Source organism: Triticum aestivum, chromosome 3D (assembly GCF_018294505.1).
Source record: "Triticum aestivum cultivar Chinese Spring chromosome 3D, IWGSC CS RefSeq v2.1, whole genome shotgun sequence".
NCBI classification, from domain to species: domain Eukaryota; kingdom Viridiplantae; phylum Streptophyta; class Magnoliopsida; order Poales; family Poaceae; genus Triticum; species Triticum aestivum.
The window spans coordinates 569,415,695-569,433,447 of record NC_057802.1 but is presented as its reverse complement, the minus strand read 5'-3'; positions in this window follow the sequence as shown (position 1 = coordinate 569,433,447).

Below are 17,753 nucleotides of genomic sequence, written 5' to 3'. Positions count from 1 at the left end.
AACTCCTTGGCCAATACTTATCTCTTCGTGGATTTAGTCAAGCCCAACGGATCGATTTTCTCTATCACTAGCGACCACGGACCTTGGTTTTGTACCAACATCAACACGTCCAACTAGCAGCAGGCCTGTACAAGATTTTACTACTTCAACACACCAAACGTTTGCCTGGATAGTTGTTGACCGGTTGAACCGTGCATGCACACACGATTTATTCCATTAGCAAACTGGTTGATCGGCCACTACTAAATCCATTTGATCAACCAAATGCATGCGTTAACGTGACTAGGCCTGAAAATTCATAACCATAATATGTTTTTCCCTCTTTTTTTTGAAGATCACCAAATATATATTTACGAGAGAAATTTGATTTTTTCTTATCAATTATATACTCATTGACATGATCTGACAAGGGTCTGCTCATACCAGATAATCAAATATATATGTGCATCACATGGTAAAAAAATGGGGTCAAACACGAGAGGAGAAAGCTTAACTAGTCTGGCTCGGGCATTTCATCGAACACCTCACATGCATAAAAGGTGAGCTAGAGCACCCAAATGCCCTTCCTCGCCGGCCAGCAAAAAACAGAGCACTGTGGAGTGCTCTGCTCGCCGGCGATGGGGTATTATAGGAAACTCATTTGTCCCGGTTCGTGGCTGGAACCGGGACTAAAGGCCATCCTTCTGTCCCGGTTCCTGCCACGAATCGGGACCAATGGTTGTGGGCCAGGAGCGAGGCCCATTGGTCCCGGTTCGTGCCAAGAGCCGGGACAAATGGGCCCAGACGAACCGGGACCAATGCCCACGAAGCCCCGGCCGGCCCACTGGGCTCACGAACCGGGACAAATGCCTCCATTGGTCCCGGTTCGTGGCAGAACCGGGATTAATGGACTGGCCAGGCCCGAACGAAAGCCCCTTTTTCTACTAGTGATTGAGACCTCTGAGGTGGACACTAGAAACCAACTTGCCATCAATGTTAACCTGAAGTAGCCAGTCATGAATTTTCACCTACACGAGCACATCAGCATCCCAAGATGTGACCACCACATCCCAATAGTCACAATTTCCAAATTGTAACGTGATCTCTGCCATTGGCAATTCAACATGATATTTGAAAGCTCAGATCTCTGTTTCATACCCTGGCATGACCCAGATATCAACAATCGTCCTTTCATCATTAAGACTGGACATGCCACCCATCTCAAACAATTCAGCTTCACCAGGAACAAACCGAGAGCACATCGACCGGAACGACCCATCAGTGGTGTCGAATACCATTATCAGGTTTGATGTGCACCAATGCAGGCTACCATGGAACATGACAGATATTGGGGGTTGTATCAGTTTCTTTGCATCAGGGCACCCTATGTGCCTTGGTAGCTGGCCGGAGCCTAATGCGTAAATGAAGGAACCACCTTGAGCGTCAGGTACCAGATCCATGGAGGTCTGGTACAGCAACAGTCAGTACTCGCCGGTAGGGGTGGTTAGGGTACATCCCCAAGAGGGTGAAACCATAAAGCTGCAGGAGGGCAGCGAACTCCCGATTTGCCGTATTGCGGATGGAAAAGTTTGGTGGTTGAATGACAGAGATCACGAGGAGGCCGTCGCAGCAGGCCTCCAAAAGAAAGCAGCAAGATGGGGGTGGGTTGTGCAAGCAGTGTGACGGATTGAAGCTGGTTGGCGGCGGCGACTCCTGCCTTGTGGTCGAAGGGGGTGATGTCCAGGGATTCGACATCATCGTCGACGAAGTAGTAGCCGTAGAAGAGGGGGAGGGCGGGATGGTGGACGTGGTGGGCGAGGAGGGGGAGTTGCTAACAAAATCTACAGTAGTTTTCTCAAAAGGGCAAAAGCTTTGCCACATTCATTAAATAAGAGAGAGTTTTTGTAGAATGTGAGTAATTAGGGTCTTTGATCCGAAAGAAGCGAATGTGGCAGTCGAGTGGCAAATGTGGAGCCAACAAATGCATTATCATCTTCTCCAGTTACCCAACCGAGGAAACCAGGGAAGATTAAATGGATGGCTTAAAATAACATACATGTCTGCTTTGACTAGAGTTACAAGCATTGAGCTGATCATTAGGGACTAACAGGGCGCACTGATGCTGAGGCTATGGTAATCCCGGGAAAAAAAGTGAATGTACGGTCTATTGAATTGGACGTGCATGTAGTCAGCTCTGATAGTAGAGAATACAGTTCAACATCCATCTGATGTTCCAACCACTACCGGAATCGCACCCTGGCCGTCGGCATAGCCCTGATATGCCGTCGGGACAGGCCTATGCCGACGGCCCCCGTCGGCGTAGCCTGGGAGGCCGTCGGCATAGAAAGGCCATCGTCATAGGACCTATCCCGACGATGTTCGTACATCTATGCTGGCCGTCTGTAACATTCCCGTCTAACGGTGGCCGCCGTCAAGTGACGACCAACTGTTGCCCGCCACATGGCGCATCTATGCCGACGGCTTAGTGACGGCTAGGCCGACGGCTTAGTGACGGCTAGGCCGTCGGCATAGATGCGCCACGTGGCAGCAGCTGGGCGCTCCTGGGGCAAGGCTATGCCGACGGCATAGCCGTCGGCGTAGTTTCAAGCTAAGCCGACGGCTATGCCGTCGGCATAGCCTTGCCCCAGGAGCGCCCAGTTGCTGCCACATGGCATCTATGCCGACGGCCTAGCCATCGGCTTAGCTTGAAACTACGCCGACGGCTATGCCGTCGGCATAGATGCCACGTGTTAGCAACTGGGCGCTCACGCCAGCACTATGCCGACGGAAGAAATGTCTTTACTTACTTCTTTAGCACAGAGCGTGCAGAAGAAATGGCTTAGCTCGGCAAGCACTCGCCAGACATGCTCGGGGACATAGCCTCGAACCATCACCGGCATTATCCGCTCAATCCATACATGGTAGTCATGACTCTTCACGCCGGTCACTTTGCCTGTTGAAAGATTGAGTCCCTTACTTATATTCGATGCATAACCATCTGTGAACTTCAAAATGTGTTTCAGCCAGATAAGTACTTCCTGTTTTTTCTGGCGATTTAAGGACAAAGTCAGCATCTGGCTTGAACCAGTTTTTTCGACCGCCTGTGGGATGCTTCATGTTTAGACGTGGTCTATCACAAATTCTCTGTTGATCGGCTCGAGCTTTAATGTTATCCTTCGTCTTATCAAGAATATTGAGGATCGTGTGGAAAAGGGACTCTGCCACATTCTTTTCGGTGTGCATCACATTGATGTTGTAAGGAAGTTTGAGGTCCTTGAAATAGGGAAGCTCGGAAGAAGGGGGTAATGTGAGTCGAGTTGTGCGTCTCACCATATCCCTCGAAGCCTTTGGCTTTGCCTTTGACTTTAGGCTTGAGAGCTTTTAGCTGAGCAAGAACATCTGCCCCCCGAAAATGTTGGAGTCTCGGTTACTTCATGAACAACCCGGCCTTTCGTGAAGTTCTTCTTGTCTTCCCCGTCTGGATGGTCTGGAGGGAGGAACTGTCGATGCAGGTCAAAGGATACATACTTGCCACCCTTACTCAGCCAAATCATTCGCAGAGCCTGCATGCACGCTGGGCATGGCATCTTCCCACTTGTACACCATCCGCAGAATAGAGCATAGCCGGGAAAGTCATGCATGCAATAGTGCAACCAAACGTTCATCAAGAAATTTCTCTGCAGATCCCGGTCGTATGTCAACCTCGAAAAGTACCAAGAATGGTGCAAATCATCCACCAGCGGCTGCATAAACACACCCAATTGCTTCCCCGGGTATTCAGGCCCTGCAATTATGAGCGACAAGAACATGGTCTTGCGTTGCATTAGGGCACCGGGAGGAAGATTGAGCGGAGTTACAAACACGGGCCAGCAGCTGTATGGATTGGACGACATACCATAAGGATTCAACCCATCACCTGATATGGCTATTCTGACATTCCCAGCCTCGACTGCTTCCTCGGGGTATTCTTCATCGAACGACTTCCATGCTTCGCCTTTTGATGGATGTACGATTTTTTTGGATTGTACCTTATACCTTCCTTGTGCCACTTCATCATTTTGGCAGACTCCCTCGTGATGAAAAGGCGCAGCAGTCTTTTTATAAAATCAAGATACCGAAGAACCTTAACGGGGATGGTTAGCTGCTTTTTCTCACCATCCTCACCGACCACCTCAATGTACCGAGACGAACCGCACTTCCTACAGTACTTGTCATCCGCATACTCGTGCCTAAACAAAAGGCAATTCTTCGGGCAAACATCTATTTTCTCATAATCCATAGAGAGTGCCTTCATGATTTTCTTTATATCGTACATGCTTTTCGGCAGTTCATGACCCTCAGGGAGGCTGTTAGCCCATACTCCCAGGAATGCTTCGAAGCATTTCTGGCTACAGCCGTACTCAGCCTTGACTGCAATCAGTTGCGAGATGGCATCCAGCTGAGATATTTTCGCACCCGCATAAAGAGGTTTCTTCGACGAGGCGAAGACCTCCAAGAAGGCCTTTGCGGTTGCCTCCGGCTCCTCTGGTTCATTCTCTGAAGGTGTCGCATTTTCCGTTTCTGCAACAATGATATCATCTAGCATGTCCCTGACCCCGTCGTCCTCATATCCATCGATGTGTTGTCGCATCACCTCCTCTCTACCACGGTCCTGCTCGGCTATGTTTCTCGGCGGCATGTCAAAGTTTGGCATATATCCGTGCATGCGAAGGTGCTTAGTCATGTACTTCTGATTTCTACTGTGACATCTGGCACATCTCGCACAGGGGCATGGTGGGATAATTCTCATTGGAGACGGAATATCTCGTTCAACTACACATCGGTTTTCGCGATCCACTCTGATGTTACTCGATTCCAACGGATAAAACCACTGTACATCCACTGATTATCTGCCATCCTCTGCTTTTTTGCAAGCCACACAACATAATTAAGGATTCACTTAAATTAATCACATCAAATTTTAATTTTCTACCACGTTGAATCCACCTACATCTCTAATAGGTAAAGATGGGTCCTAATCCCACCCGAAGATGTGTAGATTGAGTATGTTCTCCATTCTACCCCGTTCCGAGACAAAATTTCGGCAGCACCTCCCCGCTGTTCTCCAAATACACGTCTCGGCAAATAGCCGAGAGAATGTGCTCCGGAGAACAATGGGGAGGCGCCGCCGAAATCCTGTCTCGGAACGGGGTAGAACATGGAGAACATACCCAATCTACACATTCTCGGGCTGTCCGTGGAAAACGCTGGACAGTCCGAAAGAGCTGCGGTGATAAATATGCAATTGAATGCATATTTATCGATGCAACTCTTTCAGACGGGAGACGCCTAGGTTACGTGAGTTGACTTGAGAATGAAATCTAGTGACATGAAAAAATGGAGGAGATGGACTTGTAGCTCACCCTCGGCTGTAGAGGAAGTAGTCAAACAGCAGAGGGATGCTCAGGGGGACCAACGCGTCGGACAACGGTCACTCCGATGAAATGCGATACCACAAAGCCTGCAAATTCCATCGCGGCAAAAAATTAGAACATCACAACTCATAGAGCATATTTAAAACATTTAAACATGCATTCATTTATTTTTGCATCATGTAGGCAAAAAAACTAACAACATTAACAATATATTCATCATCATCATCACATAATCATCATCATCATTATCACCTATTTGTCATCATCATTGATTCATCTCATCGAACCAATTTTTTTTGCAAGATATGCAACATATAGCATCTCATCTAACCAATTTTTTTGCAAGATATTCACCTATCTAACTATCTATTTAATAAAAAAAAGGAAAAATGCCTAAAGGGGCATGCCGGTTCCATATTTCTACTACCTATCTAACTATCTATCTAACTATCTTACTATCTACCTATCTAACTATCTATATAACCATCTATATAACTATCTATCAAACTATCTATCTAACTATCTAAATACCTATCTAACCATCTAGCTACAAAATTACTAAAAACACTAAAAAATACATAAAAATTTCACCTTCGAGAGGGCCGGCCGGAGTTGGGGTGGGGAGACGCGGGGTGGGGCGGGGCGGCCCGCGCGAGGTCAGAGCGGCCGGCGCGGGGTCAGGGAGGGCTGCGCGGGGTCGGGGCGGGCGGCGACGTGCTTGGGTCGGCCGACGCGGGGTTGGGGCGAGGCGGCGCGGGGTCGGGGCGGGGAGGCACGGGCGGCGGCATGCTCGGGGCGGGGTTGGTGCGGCGCGGGCGGCGGCGGGCTCGGGGCGGGCGGTGCGTGCTCAGGGCGGGCGGCGGAGGTGGTGGGCGGCGGCGGTAGGGAAAGGGGTCGGGGTCGGGTGCGGTAGGGAGAGGGAGAGAAATGAGTGGAGGAGGAGGCCGGCCGAGTGGATAAGGTGGCCCTATGTCGATGGCTTGGCCGTCGGCATAAGCTGGGCCCACATGTCAGTGGAGCGGAGGAGTGGATAACGTAGGAGGCCTATGCCGATGGCCAGGCCGTAGGCATAGATGGAAACCACATTTTTTTGAAGAAATAGTCCGACCTCGCCGAGGGACAAGCAATTAGACTTATATGAAGAAAACGGACAATTACGGTTAAACTTTCAGTGCCCGGGCACTGAAGGTTTAACCGTGATAGTACGTTTTCAATGATGAATACCGGAGTTTTTAATAAATTCAATTATTACATTTTTAAGATTTTTAGTTTACCGTGTGTATGGGACCCGGTGCGACGCCCGTGACATCGGGACCCTAGGGGGATAGGCGGGACGGGGGCCCGGGGGGGTAGCAATGCCACCGAAGCGTCGCACCGGGACCTCAGACATGCCGTACGGTGTGGTGGCATGTCCGAAGAGGCGGCACGCGTCTCCGGGGTGTGCCCCCCTCACGGACGGCGCCGCCGCCGGCACCTGGAGGGGGTAAACGGACGGGTCGGGTCTACACGGCGGGGATCTTGCTGTGGCTTTGGCCCGGATGTTGCTCCAAAGTGTTCCTATGGGCTGACCTAACACAACCGGGTGAAGAGTTCCACTGGTCAAAGCCCGTCCGTGCAAAGTCAAAGGGCTAGATCCCGTGGTCAAATGCTACAGGGTTAGGCGGGACGGGGGCCCTGGGGGGGGGGGGGGGGGTAGCAATGCCACCAGAGCGTCGCACCGGGCCCTCATACATGTCGTACGGTGTGGAGGCATGTCCGAAGAGGTGGCACGCATCTCCGGGGTGTGGCCCCCCTCACGGACGGCGATGACACGGTAGTAGACGTTCTGCGGTAATGATGCGGCGTGAATATTATTAAATACTGAGAGCGCGATAAAATCATGAGTTTTTTACATTACGTGGGCACATGTGCTATAGGACTGATGGTAATTTTTAATAATTTTTGGTGATGGAGAAGTATCTGAACACTTCCCTCTACGCGGATTGCTCTTCGCGTGTCTACGACTGTGGCCGGCGGCCTCCAAGGGCTAGCATGCCGCCAAATCTTGCGTAGGCCGCCTCTCACAAGTCTGGAAGTTTAGTCCCACCTCGCCAACCGAAGGGCGCTCACACCGGTTTATAAGCCCGTCCCTCTCTGCCTTGTTGAGCTCCTCTCAAAGTGAAAATAGATGCCCTTATACAGGGAATTTGACCTAAATTCAGATTAAATTTCTTTGAATTTCATAGAAATTTATTATGAATTTAGGTTGAATTTTCTCTATAGGCGCATCTATGTTCATTTTTTTGTAGTAAATAAAATAAATAAACCTTAATAAAATAAAATAAAATAAACTATAGTAAATAAAATAAATAAACCTTAATAAAATAAATAAAAATAGCAGCAGTAAAATAAATAAAAATAGCAGTAGTAAAATAAATAAAAATAAAATAAATAAAGTAAAATACATAAGTAATTAGAAACAAAATGGAATAAAATAAATAAGTTTTTTGTTGTAAGTAGAAACAAAACAAAATAAATAAAGCAAAAGAGAAAAAAAAAGAGGGAAAAATTATGCCACCTACTGGGCCACCACAGCCTGAATACGACTTGAAACCCATCCATGGGCCAGGATTCAAGCCCGCTGAAGGCCCAATAGGCCCCACAGGCAAAGAGAACGGTTAGGCCCGAAAGCAGCGCTTATAAACCACTCTCGAGCTCTCTCAACTAGCGAGGTGGGACTAAACTTTTGACGCGGGGCAGCACAAGGCCTTTGGTCCCGGTTGGTGCCACCAACCGGTACTAAAGGGGGGCATGCGTACCGGTTCGTGGCACCAACCGGGACCAATGCCCCCCCTTTAGTCCCGGTTGGTGCCACGAATCGGGACCAATGAGTTGCCTATATATACCCCATCGCCACAGCAGAGCACTCCACAGTGCTCTGTTTTTTCTGGCCGGCGAGGGGAGGGCATTTGGGTAATCTAGCTCACCTCCTATGCACATGAGGTGTTCGATGAAATGTCTGAGCCACACTAGTTAATCTTTCTCCTCTCGAAACTCGACCTCCGAGCTCCATTTTCCCCGAGATTTGTCTAGGTTTAGCGGTCCGTCACGGCCCGTCCCCGTCTTCACCGCCGTCGATCCCCCGCGCCGATCTCGTCGGCAGCACCACCGTGGCGAGCCTCTTGTTCTTATCTTCTTTCTGAAAGAAAAAATTCTTACTTTAGATAGATACTTGTCTAATTTTGTTACTTTTATTATTCCTTCTTATTACATAGTGCGATGGTTTTGGTATCCTCCCCCGTCGGCCCTCGTCCTGTCTATGATTCGGATGTGGTATATATTATCTTTTTATAACTATTTGGTTCATTTATTGTTTATGACAAATATGCCGACCAACGTGACATAGATTTTATTTATCTAGGAGGTGGTTGAACTGGAAATTCCAACCGGCCCTATTGTCGAGAGGTTAAATTTAGTTGAAGAAGAAAACAATTACTTGAAGGAAAAAATAAAAAAAATTGAGGAGGAGAAGATGATATTGGAGTTGCATGTTGCGGATGTCGTCGATGATCACAAGATCAAGATGGATGCAATGCGCTTGAAGATTAGAAAGATTAGAAAATATGCCATTCATACCGAGGCTTGGTATCATTATGCCGTTGGATCAATTATTACCTTGGTTGCGATTATGATCGCATTTGTTTTCCAATTGAAATGTTTTACATAGTTTCAATGTATGGTTTAATTAATTAGATGCTCTGGAGAGCTATATATATGTTGTTAGATGAGAACTATGTATGTACTTTGGTTTTAATGTGATGATGAACTTCTATTAATTTGGTCACTTAATTATCTATTCATGATGTTCTGTAATGGTTTTTGACACACTTAATTATATATAATGCACGCAGATGAACCGACAATGGATGTACAGTGACAGACACACCTCTGAGTACATTAAGGGCGTGCATGATTTTCTCGAAGTGGCTGAGGCAAACAAGCAGAATGGTTTTATGTGTTGTCCATGCCCTACATGTGGGAATACGAAGTCTTACTCTGACCGGAAAATCCTTCACACCCACCTGCTTTACAAGGGTTTCATGCCACACTATAATGTTTGGACAAGGCACGGAGAAATAGGGGTTATGATGGAAGACGGCGAAGAAGAAGAGGATGATGACAACTATGTGCCCCCTGAATACGGTGATGCTGCAACGGGGGAAGCTGCTGAAGATCAAGAGGAACCAGACGATGTGCCCAATGATGCTACAAGGGGGGAAGCTGCTGAAGATCAATAGGAACCAGTGCTCGATGATGATGATCTCCGCCGGGTCATTGTCGATGCAAGGACGCAATGCGAAAGTCAAAAGGAGAAGCTGAAGTTCGATCGCATGTTAGAGGATCACAAAAAAGGGTTGTACCCCAATTGCGAAGATGGCAACACAAAGCTCGGTACCTTACTGGAATTGCTGCAGTGGAAGGCAGAGAATGCTCTGCCTGACAAAGGATTTGAGAAGCTATTGAAAATATTGAAGAAGAAGCTTCCAAAGGATAACGAATTGCCCGACAGTACATACGCAGCAAAGAAGGTCATATGCCCTCTAGGATTGGAGGTGCAGAAGATACATGCATGCCCTAATGACTGCATCCTCTACCGCGGTGCGTACAAGGATCTGAACGCATGCCCGGTATTTGGTGCATTGCGGTATAAGATCAGACGAGATGACCCTGGTGATGTTGACGGCGAGCCCCCCAGGAAGAGGGTTCCTGCGAAGGTGATGTGGTATGCTCCTATAATACCACGATTGAAACGTCTGTTCATAAACGAAGAGCATGCCAAGTTGATGCGATGGCACAGTGAGGACCGTAAGAAAGATGGGAAGTTGAGAGCACCCGCTGACGGGTCGTAGTGGAGAAAAATCGAGAGAAAGTACTGGGCTGATTTGCAGCTGACCCAAGGAACGTATGGTTTGGTTTAAGCGCGGATGGCATTAATCCTTTCGGGGAGCAGAGCAGCAATCACAGCACCTGGCCCGTGACTCTATGTATGTATAACCTTCCTCCTTGGATGTGCATGAAGCGGAAGTTCATTATGATGCCAGTTCTCATCCAAGGCCCTAAGCAACCCGGCAACGACATTGATGTGTACCTAAGGCCATTAGTTGAGGAACTTTTACAGCTGTGGAATGGAAACGGTGTACGTACGTGGGATGAGCACAAACAGGAGGAATTTAACCTGCACGCGTTGCTGTTTGTAACCATCAACGATTGGCCCGCTCTCAGTAACCTTTCAGGACAGACAAACAAGGGATACCACGCATGCACGCACTGTTTAGATGACACTGAAAGTATATACCTGGACAAATGCAGGAAGAATGTGTACCTGGGTCATCGTCGATTTCTTCCGACCAACCATCAATGCCGAAAGAAAGGCAATCATTTCAAAGGCGAGGCAGATTACCGGAAGATGCCCGCCATGCGTACCGGTGATCACGTACTTGCTATGGTCAATGATTTACACGTAATCTTTGGAAAGGGTCCCGGCGGACTAGCTGTTCCGAATGACGCTGAGGGACACGCACCCATGTGGAAGAAGAAATCTATATTTTGGGACCTACCCTACTGGAAAGAGCTAGAGGTCCGCTCTTCAATCGACGTGATGCACGTGACGAAGAACCTTTGCGTGAACCTGCTAGGCTTCTTTGGCGTGTAAGGGAAGACAAAAGATACACCTGAGGCACGGGAGGACCTGCAACGTTTGCACGAAAAAGACGGCATGCCTCCGAAACAGTATGAAGGTCCTGCCAGCTACGCTCTTACGAAAGAAGAGAAAGAAATCTTCTTTGAATGCCTGCTCAGTATGAAGGTCCCGACTGGCTTCTCGTCGAATATAAAGGGAATAATAAATATGCCAGAGAAAAAGTTCCAGAACCTAAAGTCTCATGACTGCCACGTGATTATGACGCAACTGCTTCCGGTTGCATTGAGGGGGCTCCTACCGGAAAATGTCCGATTAGCCATTGTGAAGCTATGTGCATTCCTCAATGCAATCTCTCAGAAGGTGATCGATCCAGAAATCATACCAAGGCTAAGGAGTGATGTGGCGCAATGTCTTGTCAGTTTCTAGCCGGTGTTCCCACCATCCTTCTTCAATATCATGACGCACGTCCTAGTTCATCTAGTTGACGAGATTGTCATTCTGGAGCCCGTATTTCTACACAATATGTTCCCCTTTGAGAGGTTCATGGGAGTCCTGAAGAAATATGTCCGTAACCGCGCTAGGCCAGAAGGAAGCATCTCCATGGGCCATCAAACAGAGGATGTCATTGGGTTTTGTGTTGACTTCATTCCTGGCCTTAAGAAGATTGGTCTCCCTAAATCGCGGTATGAGGGGAGACTGACTGGAAAAGGCACGCTTGGAGGGGACTCAATAATATGCAGGGACAGATATTCTTGGTCTCAAGCACACTACACAGCTCTACAGAACTCTACCTTGGTGACCCCGTATGTCGATGAACACAAGAACAGTCTGCGCTCCAAACACCCGGAGCAGTGTGACGACTAGATTACATGTGAACACATCAGGACTTTCAGCAGTTGGTTGGAAACACGTCTCAGAGGTGACACCACTATTTGTGATGAGTTGTACTCGTTGTCCAGGGGACCATCTTCGACTGTATTGACTTAGAAAGGATACGAGATAAATGGGAATACATTTTACACGAACGCCCAAGATCAAAAGAGCACCAACCAAAACAGCGGTGTCCGCTTTGATGCAGCAACCGAGAGGGGAAAGGACACATATTATGGTTACAGAATGGACGTATGGGAACTTGACTACGGACATGATTTTAAGGTCCCTTTGTTTAAGTGCAAATGGGTCAATCTGTCAGGAGGCGGGGTACAGGTAGACCCACAGTACGGAATGACATCAGTGGATCTGAACAAGCTTGGGTACACTGACGAACCGTTCGTCCTAGCCAATGATGTGGCACAGGTTATCTATGTGAAGGACATGTCTACCAGACCGAGAAAAAGAAAAGGTAAGGAAGCGAATACATCATACGATGAGCCAAAGCGCCACATAGTTCTTTCAGGAAAATGGGACATTGTGGGAGTGGAGCGCAAGACTGACATGTCTGAAGATTATGAAAAGTTTCATGAAATTCCTCCCTTCAAAGTCAAGGCTGACCCAAGCATCCTGAAAAACGATGAAGATTATCCATGGTTACGGCGCAATAAGCAAATGACACAAGCGAAGAAAAAGTGAAGACTTTCTCCCGCAACTATTATGATGATACCATGCCAACTTTGTAACAGACGAGTATGATACCATTGTCCGTTTTGTACACAAAGTGCATCTAGTTTTTGCCGTAACCCTCTCAACTTTGTTGCACATGCTACGTGGATGAAATGATGATACCATGCCAACTTTCAACCTTTTCAGAGTTCATTTGAAATGCTTTTCAATTTTAGGGTCTTATAGCTCAAAATAATTAGTAAATGCATGAAAAATAACAAATGAAGTCAGAAAGGGTTGAAAATTGATGATGTGGCTTTGAATGGTGCATTTTGAACACACAAAAAGTCAGGAGTTCAAATAAGTTTTAAAAAATGAAATCCCTTTGTAACAGACAAGTTTCCGTATGAAATCCTAATACTTCGAAAGAGATTGTCCGTTTTGTACATGAAGTGCATCCAGTTTTTGCCGTAACCTTCTCAACTTTCTTGCACATGCTATGTGGATGAAATGATAATACCATGCCAACTTTCAACCTTTTCAGAGTTCATTTGAAATGATTTTCAATTTTAGTGTCTTATAGCTCAAAATAATCAGTAAATGCATGAAAAATGGTGCATGAAAAATCACAAATAAAATAAATAAGTAATTAGAAACAAAATAATATAAACTTTAATAAAAATATATAAGTAGAAACAAAATAAAATAAACTTTAATAACATAAATAAAATTTATGAAACTGAAATTATCAAAGTATTTTCTGTTCAAAACATTATAAGCAACCTCTAATATTATTGAAACTAAAATTATATAAAATTGATGCAACTAAAATTATCGAAATATTTTCTGTTCAAAATCATTGAAAGCAAAAATAATTTTCATAAAGAACTTTTTTGTTAGAAACTTTAATAGCAAAAAGAATTATCATAAAGTAAAATAAATAAGTAATTAGAAACAAAATAAAATAAAATAAATAAGATTTTTGTTGTAAGTAGAAACAAAACAAAATAAATAAAGCAAAAAAGAAAACAAAAAACAGGCAAAAAATAAAAATTATGCCACCTACTGGGCCACCACGGCTTGAATACGACTAGAAACCCATCCATGGGCCAGAATTCAGGCCCGCAGAAGGCCCAGTAGGCCCACAGGCATGTACGGAGAGGTTAGTCCCGTAAGCCTGCTTTAGAGAGGAGCTCGACAGCTCAGGCGCACCACACCTTATAAACAGGCGCGGCTCTCTCTCAGCTAGCGAGGTGGGACTAAACTCCCACCACCACGCCGCTGTGCAAGGCCATTGGTCCCGGTTGGTGGCACAAACCGGGACCAATGCCACCCTTTGGTCCCGGTTCGTGGCACCAACCGGGACCAATGCCCCCCTTTAGTCCCGGTTGGTGCCACCAACCGGGACCAAAGGCCGCCGCTTCCTGCCCTTTGGGCTGCTGAAAAGAGGCCTTTGGTCCCGGTGTGTGGCACCAACCGGGACTAAAGGGGGGCATTGGTCCCGGTTGGTGCCACGAACCGGTACCAATGCTCTCAGTATATAAGAAAGCACTTAGCGTTTTTCAGATTCATCTCTGCATCAATTTCCCCGCCCTGACGACGCCACCAGGCTGCCCGAGCTCGCCCCGTCGACGCCGTCGCCGCCCTCTGCTGCCTCGTCGACGCGCAGCCGCCCCTTCCCCGAGCACGCCGTCGGCGGCCCGCCCCGACCACGTCGCGCGCCCCTGCCCCGACCACGCCGCCGTCGCCTCTGCCTCGCCCTGCCCCGACCACGCCGTCGTCGCCTCTGCCTCGCCCTGCCCCGACCACGCCGCCGTCGCCTCTGCCTCGCCCTGCCCCGACCACGCGCCGTCGCCTCTACCCCGACGCGCGCCGTGCCTCTGCCCCTACCCCGACCACGCCGCACCTCTCATCCTTTGGTCAGGGCCGGCACTACCCCCTTCCTCCCTGTTTTTTCTGCACATATATATGATGTTTTTTTTCCTGATTATATGTATACGTATGAGTATATGTATGTGTGTATATCTGTTTATATGTCCTTTTTTAGATCTTTTTTCTGCATTTTTATAAAAATATATATATGTATGTATATATCTTCTCTGTGTATATATATGTTCATGTATATATGCAAAAGATAGATTTTTAGAAAAGTTAGGATTTTTTTCTGTTCATAGATTTTTTTGGTGATATTAATTATTGTAGAATATGCAAATGTTTGTATATTCATATGAACAATGCATTAGGCAAAACCTTTACTTTTTTCGAAATTTTCTATTTGAACATTTTTTTATGAATGAGAGGAAAAAGGAAAATAAGAAGAGGAAGAAAGGAGAAGAAGAGGAGAGGAAGAAGAGGAGAAATAAATAAGAAGAGGAAAAAAGAAGAAAAAGAAGAGGAGAAGAAGAAAGGAATAGAGTCCGGTGACCGAACAGAGTCCGGCCAGGTAAATATATTAGTTAAGCCTGTGCTGACTAGTTAATTGATGCATTCATTGTTTTGGTATGTACACATATTAATTAACTCTCGTCTTTCTTCTTTTTTCTAGCCCTCCGGATCAAGCACAACTTCGGTAAAGAGACGAGGCCCGAAGAGAAAGTTGCGCTCGGATGAAAGGTTTGAGATCACAGCAATCGTGCGCGACGGCCAACCGATTGAACCCATCCGGACAAAGGAAGCATTTGCCGCTCAGTGCGGGGTTCTTGTTAGGGACAAGATCCCGATCAGCATCCACCAATGGTATAAGCCTAAGAAGGAAGACCCTGAGGTGTCTTATGTCAATGATATGCAGAAAGATGATCTTTGGACTGAGCTGAAGGCAAATTTCACCCTACCGCCAGAGGAGGATCAGGAGAAGCTAGTTAAAGAGCAATTAATCAAGTCTCGTGCTCTTAAGAAGATGGAAGACCTATTCAGGAGGTGGAAGAATGAGCTGAAAACGTTTGTCGACAAAGAAGAGACACCAGAATTCATCGGCCGGTATGAGAAGATCAGAGATCACTGGCCCGCATTTGTGGCCCACAAGACATTATAAAAGAGTAAGAAGATGTCAGCGACAAACAAGAAGAATGCTGCGAAGAAGAAGCTTCACCATCGCACGGGGTCAGGTGGCTACCTCAAAGCCCGGCCTAAGTGGGCCAAGGCTGAGAATGATCTGCTTGTAAAAGGGATCGAACCACAGACAATGAACTGGACAGACCATTGCCGGACTTGGTTCTTCGGGGCTGGCGGAAAATTGGACCCTGTATCAGGGAGGTGCGTTTGGACGAACGAGCTTTTGAGAATACCAGTCAAGAAGATTCAGCAATATATCGATGCAGCGCAGGAAGGGACGTTCGTTCCAGACAGAGAGAACGACGAGCTCACAATGGCCCTCGGGAATCCTGAGCACCCTGGACGGACACGAGGCACGCCAGGCTCCGTTCCGTGGAAGGCTGGTTTTCCGGACGCAGGAGGTTACAAAAGCCAGGAGAGGAGGAAAAAAATGGAGCAGACCCAAATTCAGAAGCTGCACGAAAGGGTTCAAGCGCTAGAGGAACGAGACGGCAATCGACATGTCGAAACTACCCCCGAAGCTACCCCGCCATCTCAGCGGAGAAGCAGCGTGGCTTCCACCGAGCTGCTTCTGCTAGCTACCCCGTGGATGCTATCACGGAGTCTCAACATTGCCACCTTATGGCGCAATGGCAGAACTTCAAAGTCAAGGCGGCTGTTGGCTCTGTTTTACCTCCTGAACCCGGCACAACCTACCACTGTCGGCCGATTCCAGAAGGATATGCTAGGGTGATGGTGGATGAAATAACGGTGGGATTTGAGGACCTCCAGCTTGACCACCCTACCGGTGAAGGGGAGACTCGGCTGGGTTTAGCTCTGAAGACTCCGTGCCTATGGCGGAAGGAGCTCATTAACCTTCCCAACTGGACGCCTCCGGCAAGTAAGGGCAATCCGCTGCCTCCTCCTCCGGCGAGTGATCAGGGCACTCAGCCTCCTTCTCCGGCGCGTGGCGGCACTCCGCCTCCTCCTCCGGCGAGTGATCAGGGCACTCAGCCTCCTTCTCCGGCGCGTGGCGGCACTCCGCCTACTTCTCCGCATGCGCCGGCGTGCCAGAGCAGCCAGCCTCCTCCTTCTCCGCCTCGTCAGCAAGGGCGGAAGTGACCCGCCGCCGCTCCGGCTGCTCCGGCGCGTCGTAGTCCTTCTCCTCCGCCTCGTAAGCAAGGAAAGAAGACATCCGCAGCCGCTCCGTCTGCTCTGTCGGCGTCTAGCAGTACAGCTGCCAGAGGCGGGAGGCAATACAGATTCGGTCCTTCTCTGAAGACTCCAGAGAAGTTACCATACGAGAGGACCGAGGAGGAGAACGCGAAGATCGTGCGAGCTGAAGTGAAGAACTTCTTTCAAGGGGTGAAAGCAAAGAAACATCCACCTGCGGAGGAGAAGGTAGATCCGGTGAAAGCGAAGCGCACTCTGGCTGCCCTGACAAAACCACCAAAGTCTCCGCCGAAAGGCAACTATGAGCGCATTATTGCAAAGACATTTGTCGAAGCGGAGCGGTCGGGAAGTACTATCAGTGATCAAAGGTTAAAAGAACGACGAGCTGGGAAAAAAATTACCCAGCTCGGCGAACAAGCGAACCAATCGTGCCCCCCGCTCAAGGTGTCTAAAGACATCGTCGCTAATGATCCGAGGATGGTGGCCGGTTATAGCAATCTTGGAGGTTACCTTCCCGACGATGTACATTATGAAATCATGGAGGTGGACGAACACAAATACCATTACGGGAAGCCTCTCGTCAAAGATGAAAGATCTCTAACAACGATGATGCGAAGATTACATGATTGGTACATGAAAACCTGCAGAGAGTCTGATGGGATGAATACTTTGACGCTGAGAGTTAAACCAGAGCATGACCTCGTTGGAATTGAACTGCTGAAATTTCCATTTGAGGATTTCTTCCAGTTTTTCAATCAAAAGGCCCTCGATAAATCAACGATCACTTGCTACTGTCTGTAAGTAGTACTACTTCTGTCATTAAGTCTCTCTATATAGGTCAGCTCTTTCATTGCATGTATTTATAATTATCATCACTATATTATGCAGATTGAAGATCGCCGAATTGAAGAAAAGACAAATCGGTGATATTGGGTTCA